The 15726-nt window shown below is 40.5% G+C and overlaps 1 protein-coding gene across 5 annotated transcripts in view; it reads left to right on the top strand.

Moving 5' to 3' along the window:
• Positions 1 to 15469, top strand: part of LOC109364114 (uncharacterized) — a 48114-nt gene extending 32645 nt beyond the window's left edge. For 3 of the 5 annotated variants that reach the window (XM_085214403.1, XM_085214398.1, XM_085214397.1), the window contains one exon: positions 6243 to 10168. The gene's annotated coding sequence lies outside the window, so the exon portion shown is untranslated. Of the gene's footprint in view, positions 1 to 6242; positions 10169 to 11021 lie in introns of those variants that run through there. The other 2 variants (XM_085214400.1, XM_085214401.1) reach the window with 1 other exon arrangement.
• The last annotated feature ends 257 nt before the right edge of the window (positions 15470 to 15726 follow it).

Here is a 15726-nt window from a genome sequence, read left to right as displayed (position 1 = left end):
TACTAATTATTTTTGTAGCTTCTGTTATCCTTTCTATGTAGGTTGCTCTGGAAGTAATGCCTCCAATTTAATTCCATGGAAACTACAACAGATACAAAGAGCACAATAACACTGTTTGATAGAACACATTTTTAGCGACAAAATACTATTTTTCAGCATAGTCATTACCATTAGTTTTGCATTTTCTCCGGCAATGAACAAGACCATGTGTGCTGTGCTCCTCCAAATCGGCACCAACAAAGGTGACCCACTGTCACCATCACCAATGTTGCATTTTCACCAAGGATAAACAGGAACCTGCATACCTTGCTCATGAAAATCTGCACCAGCAGAGGTGACCACAGTCACTGTTGGTGCTGCTGAAACGCACCACCTCACTGTGCTCACATCCACTGTTTGACCTCTGCAAACATTCAGCAAACATTGATAAATATCAGTGGTGCTATGTTTTCTATACCAAGGAATTCAGTAACTCACATCTGCTTCCGAGTAGTCCTTGTAATTTGAACTAAAAATAAATAAAAATTTAAAAATGATAGACTACTAGTAGGTATTAGATATCCTTGTATAATACTGTATATATATACTGCTCTGAAAGTAATGCCCAGAATGTCACATGCAGATATTGGAGGAATGGCAGCAGAGACTAAACCTTCCAGACAATATTCTGTTCCATGTTGTTGCTGTGTGACAAATGGCAGCAGAGGGGCAGCCTGACAGAATGACATCTGACATGGAAGTGAATATGAAGCAAAGGTGTGGAATTGAATTCCTCCATATGGAAAAAAATTGGCACCCATTGACATCCATTGACACTTGCTGTACATTTATGGAGACCAAACAGTGAATGTTAGGTGGTGGGTGCTGCGTTTCAGCAATGATGACAGTAACAGTGGATCACCTCCGCTGGTGCAGAAGTTAGAACATGGCATGAAGGCTTTTGTTTATCACCATCTAAAATGCACAGCTAGTGGTGATGATTATATTGAAAAATAGTATTTTGTAGAGAGAATGTGCTCTGTTAAACAGTGTTGTGCTCATTGTTCCTGTTGTAGTTTCCATGGAAAGAAACAGGAGGAATTACTTTCAGAGTGACCTACATACATCAAGTGTGTGTCTATTCCTCCAAAGGAATTCTTTATGCCAAGTGTGTAAGATTAAGCTGCACCTTTAGAGTCTGTAGGCTATTCATATCTCTGGAGTTGACTCTTATTTGTTTAAGTTAGCTAGAATTAACATTGTTAGCTCAACTAACACTGCTGGCACAACTAACATTGAAGAAGAAAGCTTTAAAGTAAATTTTAAAGTAATGCTGCTGGGACAGGGGATCCACTGGACTCTTACTGTTTACATGCCAGCAGCAGCAATAGATACCCAGAGTAAGATAAAAGATCAGAGGTCAGCAGGAGAGCATCTTAGAAGAAGCACAAAGGGGACCCAGCCACTCTAGCCAGTAAAACTGTCTCATCAGAGACCTGACTTAAATGACTCCTCAATCAAGAGGAGTTAAGAGATGAGTTAAGAGCTGTGCACACTTCTGCAGAACATCATTGAAAAACTGTGGGATGGCTCCCATGACTAGAGAGTTGTAACAGAAGGGCAGGCAAGGGAGATGAAGATGTCAGTGTCAATGAACAGGCATGCACCATGAAATGATGGAGTTCATGATCCTTAAGTTCCATTTGTAAGTGAGGGTAACACTTGGGCTGCCTGGGAACTCGTATTCATCATGTGCTGGGACAGCTTGGAGGGAAGTTGTTCTCAGTTTTACGAAACCTCAGAGCACCTTCTCTTCTTTGCACTTAGGTGGTGCAAGAATGATGTCCAACATAGCCATTACCTGCACATCCTTCTCTGCAGCTCTTCTTGCAGGGGAAATACTGAAAGCTATATAGGGGCATAGTAAAGTCAGGGAAAGGTAACTAAAGGTGGCTTGAAAGCCATCCTCACTAGCTGAGCTTAGCTCTGTATCCTGAATAGCTGTGACTCTAGACACTGTCCCATGATACAGGGAAGAGCAAATGCTAGGCTACCTTCCTTGGGCTAAGCAGAGATTTAGAAGCTATATCTAGTTAATAAATAGCCTTTGATACACATAAAGTGCACTGGAATTGGAGAAATCTAAAACTCTGCAGATAAAAATTTTTAAATATTAGATTCTTCTTAATTGATGAGTTGTGATGTATATTAGTGTATGATGTAAAGCCTAGTAACTTAACACGCTTCCCAGTATTTCTTAATTAAAGTAATGAAAAGCCTGAAGTGGTGAAACAGTCAGATTTTGGTTTCTGCTGCAGCTGTTTTCATCTTTGTGACACATCCAGCAAATAAACTGTTTCTAGGGTTTCTACCTTTTTCTGGATACTCTGTGCTCAAATTATCCAATTAATGTGTGCAGCCCCACAATTAGCACAGAGCAATTGTGCACACACTGCATCAAGGGATGCTTTCCTAAAATGTGTCTTGACAATGCCATGCCTTAATTCAGCTGCATTAAAAAAAGCAAGTGCTTAAAAAAAAAAAAAAAAAAAAGATACCATAAGATGGTGGAAGAAGATGCTTCTTCTCAGAGCTAATTGTGTTGGGCCACCCTCCACTGTTTCTGGTACGTTACTATCAAAAGTGGAAGATACAGTCATGCACTACAAATGAGGGATGGCAATAGCTGTCCTTTTACTCTGGACAGTAATGACTCCTTCCCATCAGGAACCATTTCTGGACTGAAGATCAGCCCTCACCTCACCTCGCTTTCCTCAGAAGACAAAAAGAGTGTGCCCTACTCATTTCATCAATTCATTTTGCCAAGCAGAGGATGTTATGGCAGCTATTGCAATACTTCCAAATCAAGTGACAAGAAATGGGCTGTAATCTATTATCCATTCCAGGAGACATGCTGAACCTCCATCAAAATTTCCTGATACATAGAATTTTCTGCATATGTGCAGCATATTTGTGGTAGCTTTTAGTTCAGTCTATCTAATATATCTGTGAGATTCATGCTTTCTTTCTCCTCTGTAAGAAGTGAGTACATTACAGACAGATCCCAAGTTTCAAATCTGTCTCTTCCAAGAAATACAGCAAAACTTGTTTGCTGACTGTCCTGTTACTATCCTAAATTCCACTTTTCTGAAGTCACCTAGTTGTCATGAATGACCAAATGAATATGTAATGTAGGAATCTTAACAATTCAATGTGACCCTTGGTCCAGCCCCTGAATTTTTAATACCCTATTTCTTGCTTGAACAAAAAACTTTAACCTCTCTCATCCAAGACTGTCCCCACATTCTACAATTTGTGTATTTTCCTCCCACCCCAAATATTTTCCTTTACAAAATCTGAATGTAATAATTCTTCCCCTGGTGAATGGTGCACATATCAGAGCCATAAGGATTTAAAGTATGTGTTCTGTTATAATTTTGACAATGTGAAAGTACTGTGTTATTTCACCTAAGGTTTCCACACAATATTTGCATTGGTATAGACAGAGAGAGGTGATTTGTTGGCATTTCGTCCTACAGCTAAGATTATAATTAGGTATAAAAGTACTTCATAGTGGCATAATTTACTCCAATTTCCTTACAAGACTAAATTATATGGTTTTACTTACTTTTACACTGCATCTGTCTTTGAGGGCAACGCTGCACTTTAATATGGTTAAATGTATTATTGTACCAATAAGGTGGAGTTAAACACTAAAACTTTTGTGTGTAGACAGTCCCTGAGGGCTCAGACAGACACTGAAGTTACTACAGCTCAACAAGTTGCAGCATATCATCAGAGCCACAGTACCCAGTCATGCACAAAGATTTTGTCAGTCACAGGTGTGAGGTAAAATATAAGAGCTTAAATCCCACATTTTAATTGCTCTTTTTCTCTTATTTAACTGGTACTGAAACTATGACTTACTTATAAACAAGAAAGAAATTGGACAGACAGACTGTATAGCATAAACTTGGTCACTTTTCACTTTTCAGAAAGCTCAGAGACAGTACAGACATGGCACCCAGCTGATCCACTTGAAAAGTGATGGAGGAAAGCAGCTAGTATCAAAATTGCTTTTAAAGTGAGTTTACTGAGTTTTTCCCTCTGACTGTCACAGAGTGCCTCGGGTAGAAGGGGACCTTAAAGCCCACCCAGTTTCAACCGCTTTGCCACAAAGTGCTGATAACCAGTCTGGCCTTAAACACCTCCAGGGATGTGTCATCACCCACAGCTTTTCTGTGCAGCCTGTGCCAGCACATCACCGCTCTTTGAGTAAAGAGTGAGTAAAGAATGAGTAAAGCTGAACAAACCCAGCTCCCTCTCTTTCTTCGTAAGAGGGGTGCTCCAGCACTTAACATCTTCATGGCCCACGTTTGGACCAACCCCAACAGCTCAATTCTAATTGTGTAAATGAGCCACAGCTATTCCTTCAAGATTAGTGTGACATGATGAAACTCCTTATGCTGATTTAAGACTCTGGTGGTAGCACTTTACACAGGTCAGAGTCTAGGCAGCATAATGTGAAACCAAAAGGTAAAGCAATACAGACCTTACGGATAATGAATATGTGATCAGATCATTGCCATCAGTCTGTGATGATGGCTTTGGTTAAACTGTATCTGTGTCCTGGGAGTAACCTATCACACAGACATCTACATTCTGCAGACAGAAGGGATAGTCTGCACACATGCAACACATTAAAGAAGACCCCACATATAGTGATTCAGAGCAGGAAAATATAGCAGCAGTTGAAACATTAATTGTCTCTAATAGTTAGAATGGCCCTAGTGTCTTAGTAGTTTGGATAAATAAATCACTGTGGTGGTGGTATCCCTAACACTGGTACCAAACCAATTCTTCTGCTGCAGAACATGGGTGTCCCTCTGGTTAGCACAAATACTGTGTTAGCCACTTGCAAACTGAACCATAAATGTTCTCAGCAAAAAAACAGACAGAGCCACAAAATCATTCCAATTCTGTTTCCTTCTGATTCACGTTCAATTTTCTGCTTAAAGTCTTCTCTAGCTCTTACTCTCCCACCCTGTGATCAAGCTTGAAAGAAAAATTGCAGATTATTACTATCACTGCAGTGAAACCAAAATTGTGGACTGCAGGTTTTGAGGTTTTATTTTACTCTTTTTTTTTTTTTTTCTTTTTTCCTACTCAACAAAGCTGTTCTACATATTCTAGCAGAATCCTTTAATAAGGCACATTAAGAGCTGCTGACAGCCTCAAACTGATATGAAGTAAAAAGTAATGGCGCATCTTTACCATGCTGGGCTTGCTGCTATTGTGCATTCTCAGCATTCAGTGCAGAAATTTCTAGCCTGAGTTTTCAGTCGAGCCTATTGTTAAATGCTTTAACTTTTCTTCAATGCTCTTTTTTTATATTTATACATTCAGACATTCTAAAGCATTATAATACATATTCATGTGATAACTCCAAACATGGTGATGGCTAGTTTAGAATTTGAGAAATGCAGTTTTAAGACTGAATGATCAGTGTTATTCAGAAAATTACTTGAAGATGTTATCTGAGGCTGGCACTGCAGAGTTGTTACTCTTACACAGATATAAGTCTGCTTAATATCATAATTCAGTGCTTTGATTTTTTTTTAAAGGTCAATTTCTTGCAATGTAAGTGAGTTGGAGCAAAGACAGTAGGGTAAATGTGGTAGGAAGAAAAAAATGATAGAGATATCTACTGATGCTATGTACAAGCCTGCACAGTTGGAGCCAGCTATCAAAATCATTTTGAGGCTACCAGGCGTGTATTCTGTGATAGAGAACAAAGCAAGTGTCATATGAGGTTAGGCCCCTCTACTGACTATGTGAAATATCTTGACAATTAATTTGTGTCAGCATTGATGTGAAAGCTGAAATGCATCACTACCAAAAGAAGACTCTGTAGTTTGCGTAAGAACAAAATGTGATCATTCTCATATAAGCCTAAACAACTTCAAGCAAGATTGTCATGGATATGGGAATAAGAATGAATTAATATTCAAAATTACACTGGGGCGTGTGGGGGTTATTTTAAAACAAAAATAATTTCTATCTATTAAGACACTGTCGGCATGAGAAACATTCTGGGCTAATGATGATCATTACTAGGGAAAATTTGTTGATTTAGAATGAAATCATTTATGTGTAGTATATATTTACTTAGTCTTAATCAACATCACAGTGATCCAAATCATAATTAAATATTAAGCTGAGAGCTTGAGGTCACAGACAGCTCTGTTGTGTTCTACTTCTAGAAGTCAAGGGACAAACAGGACAAATCATGGCAGATAAAGTCGCACATGGACTCCCTTCTCTCCTCGCCTTCCTGCATCCCAGTGTTCTCCTTGAGGACTCTTCCCACAGAAAAACAGCCTGTCAGGTGCTCCCCACAGAGCACCTGCTGTGATCCCTGCAGCAGCAAGCATCAGGCAAGCCAGGTGGCAGAACTGAACCAGGTGTCCCCACACCAGCATGGATGCCCCTTGCTTCTGGGGATGTGAGGGAAGGAGGAGCTCAAGACATGGGAGGAGAAATCAACAATGGTACATGCAAGAGGAGAAGCCAGAAATAATTTCCCTGATTTTAAAGGCAAGGGAAGCCTTTCCTGCTAGTCGAGTCTTTTGGCAATAATAGAAAGCACAAGCCTGAGGCTGGGAGGAGGAGGAAATCATCCCCTTATGGAATTGCGCAGGATAAGAATAAAGGCTTGAATCTGAAACCATGGATTCTTTTGCCTCTTTTCCTACCTCCCACAGAGAAATGGGTAAAGCGCAATGAGCAGTGTGTGTATCAGCTATTGCCACCAGAGAGCTGCCAGATGTCTGCTTTGCAATTGGAAAACAAGTTAAAAAAGAAAACAAAATGGAGGGAAAAAAAACAAAAACAAAAACAAAAACCCAGAAAAGCAGCCTAGAGACAGGGGGATGGTGGAATTTGATAGTTAGCATCAGAACCCAAGGAAATTAGCGAATGCGTGTGTCGAAACTAGAAATCCTCCATTTGTTGCAATTACTCAAAATCTTGGCTTGCAAATTGAGAATGCATTTTGGAGCCTGGCATAATTAAATGGGGAGTGGGAGCCAAAAGGGAAATTGCAAACTCCAGAAAAGGAGTGTTAGGAGACTGAAGACGTACCTCATTTACATATTTTGCTATCATTTCAGAAAATTTAGCTAAATTATATCAGATCAGACTGAACCTGACATTAAGCAACAGTAGCCCAACTGGCTTAAAAATTTACTCCAGAGATGTGCTGAGATCAGAATTTGGTCCAGTGTTTGATTATATGTAAATTTCCTAGTATTACAAAACTGGAATTCGCTGAAAAACTCGTCAATGAGCCTCCCTGCCATTGCATGGTGCAGCTCAACAAGCACAATTTGGCTTCATCCCCTCTTTTCCCTCTGCATCGCAGCCATCCCAACAGCCCCAGGAAAGAGCAACCCTACTTCAGGTCTGCGTTGTGCTGACTTTTGATTTTCTCTTGCTGACTCTTAAACTAGTGCAGGCACTTGGAACGTGCTGTGGTGCATCTGCATCCAATCCTGATGCTTTGGCTGGGAGAGAGGAGGAGGAGGAGGCTAGGCTCTGCTGTCCACCAGCCAAGTGCTCTCCAGGGCTGACAGAAGGCTTCAGTCTGCTCTGGCTGTTCCTTGAAGCAAAGCAGGTTTGGGGTGTATCTGACACCAGTTTTATTTTCACTTTGATGCCATACTTGACTTGTATTGCTACATAAATCTAATGCTAGAACTAGTTGGAGAGTAGATGCTTTACCAGTTCTTATCCATGAGATTTGGGGATTTATTTTAAACTCTTAAGCGTAAAGACAAATGCATATGAACTTCCACAAACTAGAAGCCTAGCATTTCACATAGCTGTATTTAAAAGTCACATCGAAGGATAAATTTTCAGGGTTGCTACAAAGAGCAGCATTCTTTGTATGCTTGTGCTGAAAGGTTAAAAAAAAATCCTTTCTTTTTTGCCATACAAAAGACTCATCTCTACACACTGGTGTTTATAGCAGCTGAGAGTTGAAGTTTACTACAAGCATTTTTTCATTGCTGTTTTCAGTGGTAGGGTCTGATTTCTTTCTGGCTTAGCAGCTTTTCATATTTGTTTATAGAACTGGGAAAGGAAGTAACTTTCTAAATATTATAAATGGTTAACTCATTGCATAATGTATATTTTCCAGGCTCTCTGCCTGTTCTTGGGTATTGAAGAGACACTACAACTGACAGAGCTGTCTCTTCTTCCAGAAACAAAGTGAATTATTAGAAGTGAGATAAAAATGGCCCATTCTGTGCAAAGGAGAGGAGAAGGGACAGACAACTTGTTTTAGCAAGCACCCAGTACAAGCAGAAAGAATAAGATACATTTTTGTGTCATACAATGAAAGCTTTCCAGTCCCACACAGAATTTATTGTTTGTGTTACTATTAGTTAAATGGGCTGCTAATTTTTTTCTTTTCCTTGTCTGTATCCACTGTGTTATTATTTTTACTCAGCTGGTGTTTCAGTGCGTTTGGTGATTAAATCTCCTCTAAAGACTTTTGCAAAGCCAGCATCCTCCCCATTCGATCTTTATAGCATTGGTATACTTGGACTGTGTTTGTGCTAATTGGAGGGATGCTTTTGTCCTATTATGGTGCACATTAAAGAATAAGTATATGATCTCAAGGCAAGGGGACTATAAGATTTTTTCAAATTTTCCAAGCCCGAAGGCCTAACCCCACAGCATTTAGTCAGGAATCATTATCAAAGCAGTTGCAGCATGAAAAATCTGAGATAAAAAGATTTTGGACTGTGGTCAGCATGCAGCAATGCAGAAGTCCATGTTTGGAGAGTCTCTGTCCCATTGCACAAAAAACATTATCAGTCCTTCTCTCTCAGGGGCAGAGGAGAAGAAATCTATTTTTGCTACTTCAAAGGCCCCCAGATAATCTCTTTAGTGCAGGACACTCCAGCTAATTGTAGGCATGCTGAGGTAGTAGGTGGGCAAAAGAAAATAGAAATATGACAAACCACCATCTGCATTATTGTTGTGGTTTAACTGAACAGGTGCTGAGCATCACACAGTCAATTGCTCACTATCCCCCTTCCCAGTGGGAGGGGGAGAGAACTGGAAAAAGAAAACAGAAATCATGGGTTGAGATAAAACTATTTACTAAGGCAGAGGAAAGAAAAATGATAAGACTGTAATTATATATAAATATATAAATGTATGTATGAATTTATGTAACAAGTGATGCACAGGGAACTGCTCACCACCCCTCGACTGATGCCCAGCTTGCCCCTGAGCAGTGGAACAGTGCAAGGTGCTCTCTGCCCCCTTCAAATCATTGTCTGCATGCTGTCATATGGTATGGAATATCCCTTTGAGTAGTATAAGTCAGTTGTCCCTACTCTGTTCCCTCCCAGCTCCTTAGGCCCTTGGCTGCGAACAGCCTTGGCTCTGTACAGCACTGCTCAGCAGCAACTGTAAACATCATTGTTTTTCTGCTAGAACCAAAGCATAACATCATGTCAGACATTCTAACAAAACAATTCTATCCCAAGTGAAACTCTGACAATCATTCATAGAAATATAGGCAGAGAGCGAAACTGCCTTGTATTTTCTTGCATACTTGATAGAGGACTTCAAAAGCTGCCCTGCATTGGGGACCTGTCCCAACTATGGAGCTATCATCTCTCCCAGAGTTCCTCCTTGTGCTCAGTCACCAATGCCACATAGTGCTGGTTGGCACATGAAGCTCTGGGAAGCAAATCCCTATACCTTTCTCTTCAATTAACCCTCTCAGCTATGAGAAATCAAAAGAGCTGTAGCAACATTCACAAAATTGCAGAAAGCTTCTCTACAATTCAGTGATAACACGACGTAAAAACATGTAAGAAAACGATACTATTTTGTTTTAATCTGTAAAACTGCTGAAGTAATAACTAGGAGGTAACAGAATCAACTGTAGGTCATTAACCTACCTTAACTACTGCATGTTTTGTGGTTCCTTTATCTGATACTTTTAATACCCACTGCTGTTCAGAAGACATGATGCCCAATGCCCACACTGCTTTCTGCACCATTCTTGCCCTTCAGGAGAGTTGTGTGGATGAGCTCCTCACTATCAGGTTTTCAAGAGAAATAGTAACTGAAGCATATAAATCTCTTTTAACTGAAAATAAATAAATGAAAATAAAAACATGAAAAAAAATATGTGGGGCCAGATTTTATGGACATAGATTGTCATAAGCCTTTTGCAAGTTCTGTATCAACTTGTGAGATCCACAGTAGTTTAGACAATTAAATAAAGAAAACCTCTTGGCGTGGCTTTAAACTGCCTGCTGGTACCCCTTACCTTTGAGATTTTTGGCTGGCTGAGTTTGCTGCAACTTGCTTAGCCTTTGTTCTTGGGTTTCTTTTTCATATCTAACACAACCAGAGGTTTTGGGCACTGAGACAATACACATTTCGGATAAAAAACTTCAGACTCCTTTGCTGAATGTGCAAAGTAACAACAGTACCAAGAGATTCAGCCTTTGCAGTCTGACAAGAGGGGATGTTTGACTTGACACGGGAAAATGTCACGAGCAGAAATGTAAGGAGCAAGGCTGTTCAGGTCCATCCATGCTCCACAAACACTCATCTGTGTCTGCCAGAGGCTTCTGTTCACACCTGGGTGGAATGTGGCTGAACAGGATGGTCAGAAACAGTGGGGATGTTTGCCCGCTCAGAACAGAAGCAGTTGCATTAACTCAGCAACTAAGAAAAGGCAGACTTATGTTGGAAAGAGGTATCCTTCCATATTAGCACTTTTTACTCACTGCCCCAGCTCTGCCTTGAAGGTATCTGAGCCTGGCTCCAGTTAAATGGTCTGCCCTGAGGCTGACCATGGCCCTGGGCAAACCATGCAAGTGTGGCAGAGGTGACAGACCCCTGGAGATATCTCTGGACATTGACTGCCACTCTGATTACTAACAATGGACCAGAAACCTGTGTGACAAATGCTCACTACCTCTGAACATTCTTTTCTTCCCTCCCAGGGCCACCAGGGGAAGTGGTCTTCACAATAGAGGGAATATACTGTTAGAGCTGAGTGGAGCCAAGCAGCAGCTCACTCTTTACAAAGAGGGCCCATGGCATCTCCACCTGAACCCTTCAAAAGTTCACAGCTCAAGTGAAGGCAAAGTCCATCCATCCAGTCTGATAGAAAGCTTTGCTGAGTTCCTTTGGAGGAGTATGAGATCCCTTACATCTAAGCAAGCTGAAGATCTGCCCAGGTATGTGATTTTCTTCTCATCCATGTGCTGGCAAAACTTAATTAGCCAAATACTGTTGATTGCATGTGGGTCAAGAGAAATGCAGACTGCGGACTAAATCCCAGCCATTCATCTTGAATTTGAGACTCATCTGGAGGGCAGAAGTCATAGAAGTGATCATGGCTGCTCCTTGAACCAGTAGCCATAATTGCTTCTGCTCTTTCCTCATTTGCCTTCTGGGCAACAGGCTCAGTGCTGGAAGGTCAGGCAGAGGATGCTGGAAAGCTGTGGTGCTCCAGCAGCAAAATTTCCCACACTTTGTTATGTCCCACAACCTCTTCTGTGTTGTACACTTTTTACCACAAAGGACAATATATGGTGGATGTAGTGATATCCTAGTGCTCTTATGCTTATGGTCAGTACATTTGTGCTGAACAGTGACTGCTTAGAGTTGGGATAACTGGGATCATTTTCAAGTTTGACATAAAATTGTGATTACAACTACTTGTGGTAATTAAAAACCTCTTGTTATACACTTGTGCCATGTTTGTACTATGCTGATGGAATCACTGTGACTTTTGTACTGAATTATAGCTGGTCCCACAAACAACATGCTTTTTCCATGGAAGGTCTGGTTTAAACCCAGTTAACTCCAGTGGTTTTGGATCAGCCTGAAAGAAACTTCCAATCTCTGTAGGCAAGAAGTGAAGAACACCATATTGCATTAATTTTCCACAAATTGCTTAATAAGGAATACAGTTCTACAGTAGTAGGACAAAAGCCTTTCCTTTTGTGGAAAAAGCTACAGGACCACCAATGAACTCTATTTTACCACTCATCAAAAAATCTAGCACTGCTGTGCCAACCATAGTAGTACAGCTGCCCTAGGCAAATAAGCACATCCATGTTTACAACTGGCCAGCCTTCTCCCACAGGCTTATGTATTGCTTTGGCAATTCTAAGTATCAGCATATCACATCCACTGTTCCCATAAGAGGAGGAAAAGTCACAGCTCAGTTTACATCTGTATGTCATATCCCTATGGATACCTCCAAAAGGCCATGGAAGGAGCCAAGGAGAAAACAAAGATCAACTATTTATAATAGAAGAAAGAAACAACTTTCTAAGAAGAAAAACAGCAAGCTCCATACACCCTTTGGAACTACAAATATACCATCAGGGAATGACCCCAGAAGACTGAACAAATGGTAATGTTATTGTTAACGAGTTAGATCCACAGCAATTTTCACAGTGTTGAGGAAGAAGATCATGGACATTTTTACTACGTGAGTATTTGGTCTCTCAGTTGTTAACAGTGCTGAGCTGGATCAGGTATATGGCCATTGTCATGGAAAAGAACCAGTCTGAAGAGCTTGAAATTGAAGCTATCTATGCCCTATAAGGGCAAGCCTGTATGCAGCTGTTCTGATGTAAACGGGATGCTGAATGAGTACACACTGGTCCTCTAATATCCGTGAGGTTGTGGAACTGGGATACAAGCAGACTAGAAAGGTCATGAGAAGAAAAATAAAGCGAATATCTGCCTGCAGGTTTTATTAGCCTGACTTCCTAAGGAAATAAGTCTTGCATAACAGCACTACTGTCCTGCCCTCAAATAACTTTTGATACTGTTGGCTTACTTCATCTGAATCTAACAGAAGTATCAGCCTCGGATATATTATTTTCCTCCAGGTTTCATGAAAACTGGCAGCTACACAGGGAAAACACAGCTAAATTAGTCTTCCCAACGAGGGGAGGGTTCCGGTGTGAATTAAACAATTACCTGCTCTGTTTTGCCTGCCAGCTGGCCAGCCAACATGGCCAAACAACTTCAAGCCCATCGGGGAATAATGAATCAGTCTTATTTTCACTTGATGTAGAAGAGGGGGGAATTTTCACTTGGTGGAAAGGAGTGAAGAAGTAGGTGCATGGTGCCTGAGGGGAGGTGTGGAAGAAGCAGCAATAATTAAGGGGGAAATAAGTCTGAGGATACATGGAGGAGGAGGAGGAAGCATGGGCTGAAGGGACTCTAGGAACATTGTGAGCTGGTAAACCGAGACTGTGGGGGTGAGAGAGGACCACAGTGGAAGGACTGGAAGCTATTGCAGTGCAGGCTAGTAGGAACACAGTCCTCTGGAGACCAGGGCCTAATTAGTGCTGCGGCTTACAGAGTGGCTTGTATATACAAAACCTGTCACAAATACATTTCTAGCCTACTTTCAGAAATTATAAGCATCCTGAGCTTCTATGGATTTTAGCAGGAGCCATGGGTGCTCAGCATCACTAACTTTCAGGTCTTGTTTGTATAATTTCAGTTGAATCCACAGCAGTCATACCTGGCTGCTCTGGAGCAGGAGAATTATTAGATCATTATGGTTTCTTATATCCATCAGAGTAAAAGCAGATCTGCAGGGGCTATTAATTTACATATGCTAGTAAAATAAAGAAAAAGAAATGCACCACATAAGCTGTCATCCTAATTATTGAAGATCCAAAGACTGTGTGGTACTGGTGGATACTCAATTCTTATTTCTCTAATTGTTTTAAACGCACAGATATGTATATTGAATCAATTAAAAATAAATGCTTCTGCAAAATCAATGCTAAGTCATCCACAGCAAGATTTAGCATCCACAGCGGTGTTGAAAGCACTGTGGAATCATGAGGGGCAATTCACACCTAACTGAAGTTTTATGTTGGTGTAACCTCGCCGACAGAAGCATAAACTAAAGAACTGAAGAAGTAAACAAAGCTAACAGAGCAAATGAGCCTAGCAATAGACCTTCAGAAAGGAATTTATCCTCTTATCATTTCTAAAAGTCATCGTCCCCAGAGACAGCTGATCAAGCCTCCATATCAAGATTTCCATTGTTAATTATTTGCAGCTTCTTTCAGAGACATTCAATCCCGTGACTAACCCCACAGCTCTCAAATGAAGATGTGCTGGGAAGAAATCTCTCAGGACTTGGAGACCTTTGTTAGAAATTTACCATCAAAGAAGTCTGGACTTTCCCTGTGGTCCTTCCCCCACTCTCTCAGGCTTTGCCTCCTGTGGTTACAACTAAATGGTTCCTGCCAGAGTGGACTTTTCCCAGGGGGTTGTTTTCTTCTGATGCACAAAACTGGCTGTCATCAAATGACACACACACATTACCACGTATTTCACAGCTACTGTCTTAAAAGATCTGCGCTCAAATCTGCCTTTTCCTTACATGCTGAATGCTGGGTGGTACAGCTCATTTTATCTTAAGGAGCAATATTTCATTTTTTAGGAAGTCCTGTTGGGGTCTAGATTTTTCAAAAGGCTTTGAGGGATGAAAACTGAGTTGTGAACAGCTCCCTGAGCACCTCTAATTATTTTAATTGTCCCTGCAATTAAAAGCAGAAGAGCAATTCTTCTGATTTATTCTTCTATTTAATTTGCAGGTGAAAATTTTTTCTATTGCTGAATTTTGGAAGTGATCTACGGCTTGGATTAGACCTGCCTAGATTACTTGATATGCAGGTTTTACTCTCACAATCAAAAAGCTTCCATCTCTGGAAATTTAAGACAAGCTGTTGTGTTTGTTCTTTGGTTGAAAGCATTTTTGTTTCCAGTAAGTCTCCCAGTGATACAGCTCAGCACACAGCACACGAAGCCAGCTAAGCATGGAAATGCATGGGAGCTTTTGTCTAAATATTCACCACCACACATCACTGTTTCAAAGTTTCTCCTACCAAGAGGTGTTTTTAAGATGTGTGTTCTCAGCTTCCTAATTCAGGATTGTAATTACATTTGTTTTTTTTTTTTTTTAAACCTACTTTACAGGTAACATAAACATGCGCTGTTTTGCCATCTATTCAGGCAGTTGAATTGCTGTGCCCTTTTCATCAGCCTGCCAGTCTGGCAACTTTTTTCCTATATATAAACTTAAACATATTGAAACAACAGCAGTGATATTGGATTTTTTTTTTTTTTTTTGCAAGTTTTTATGGATCTGTGAGAGTTTGAGAAGACTAAGTCATATGGGAAATTTAAAGGAGATAAATATTAATGTATACATTTTACTGATAAATAAACACTAAAACATGAGGTGACATCCCTAGATAGCATAATAGTTGTCTGAAAACTATGGAAAGATAACCAGTGGTTCAGTTTACACTATCTTGTATGACCTATGATATCACACTGCCTACCCACAAACTACTGGAAGAAGTGCTGCTGAATATAGCTACATTTTCATCATTTTCACCTTGGCAGAGCACATGCTAACTCTATTAACTTTCCAAACATGAGATTGTGATCTTAATTTACACCTCCTTTTAATTTCTGAAAGTCGTATACATTCTTAAGCCACCTCTGCTTTAGCACAAGCAAGTTCATAATAATGTGTGGAGACTGCAGCTGCACCAGTCTCCTCTAGGCTAGTCAAGAAGCAGCGAGGTGCTCTTGGTGTGGGTGCCCACACAGCCTCCTTTCTACAAAAGCTAGGGCTAAGACCTAGATCTA

The sequence above is a fragment of the Meleagris gallopavo genome, chromosome Z (assembly GCF_905368555.1).
Source record: "Meleagris gallopavo chromosome Z, MGAL_WU_HG_1.1, whole genome shotgun sequence".
Lineage (NCBI taxonomy): Eukaryota > Metazoa > Chordata > Aves > Galliformes > Phasianidae > Meleagris > Meleagris gallopavo.
The sequence above is the reverse complement of the archived record's forward strand: the minus strand, read 5'-3'. Positions and strand labels throughout refer to the sequence as shown.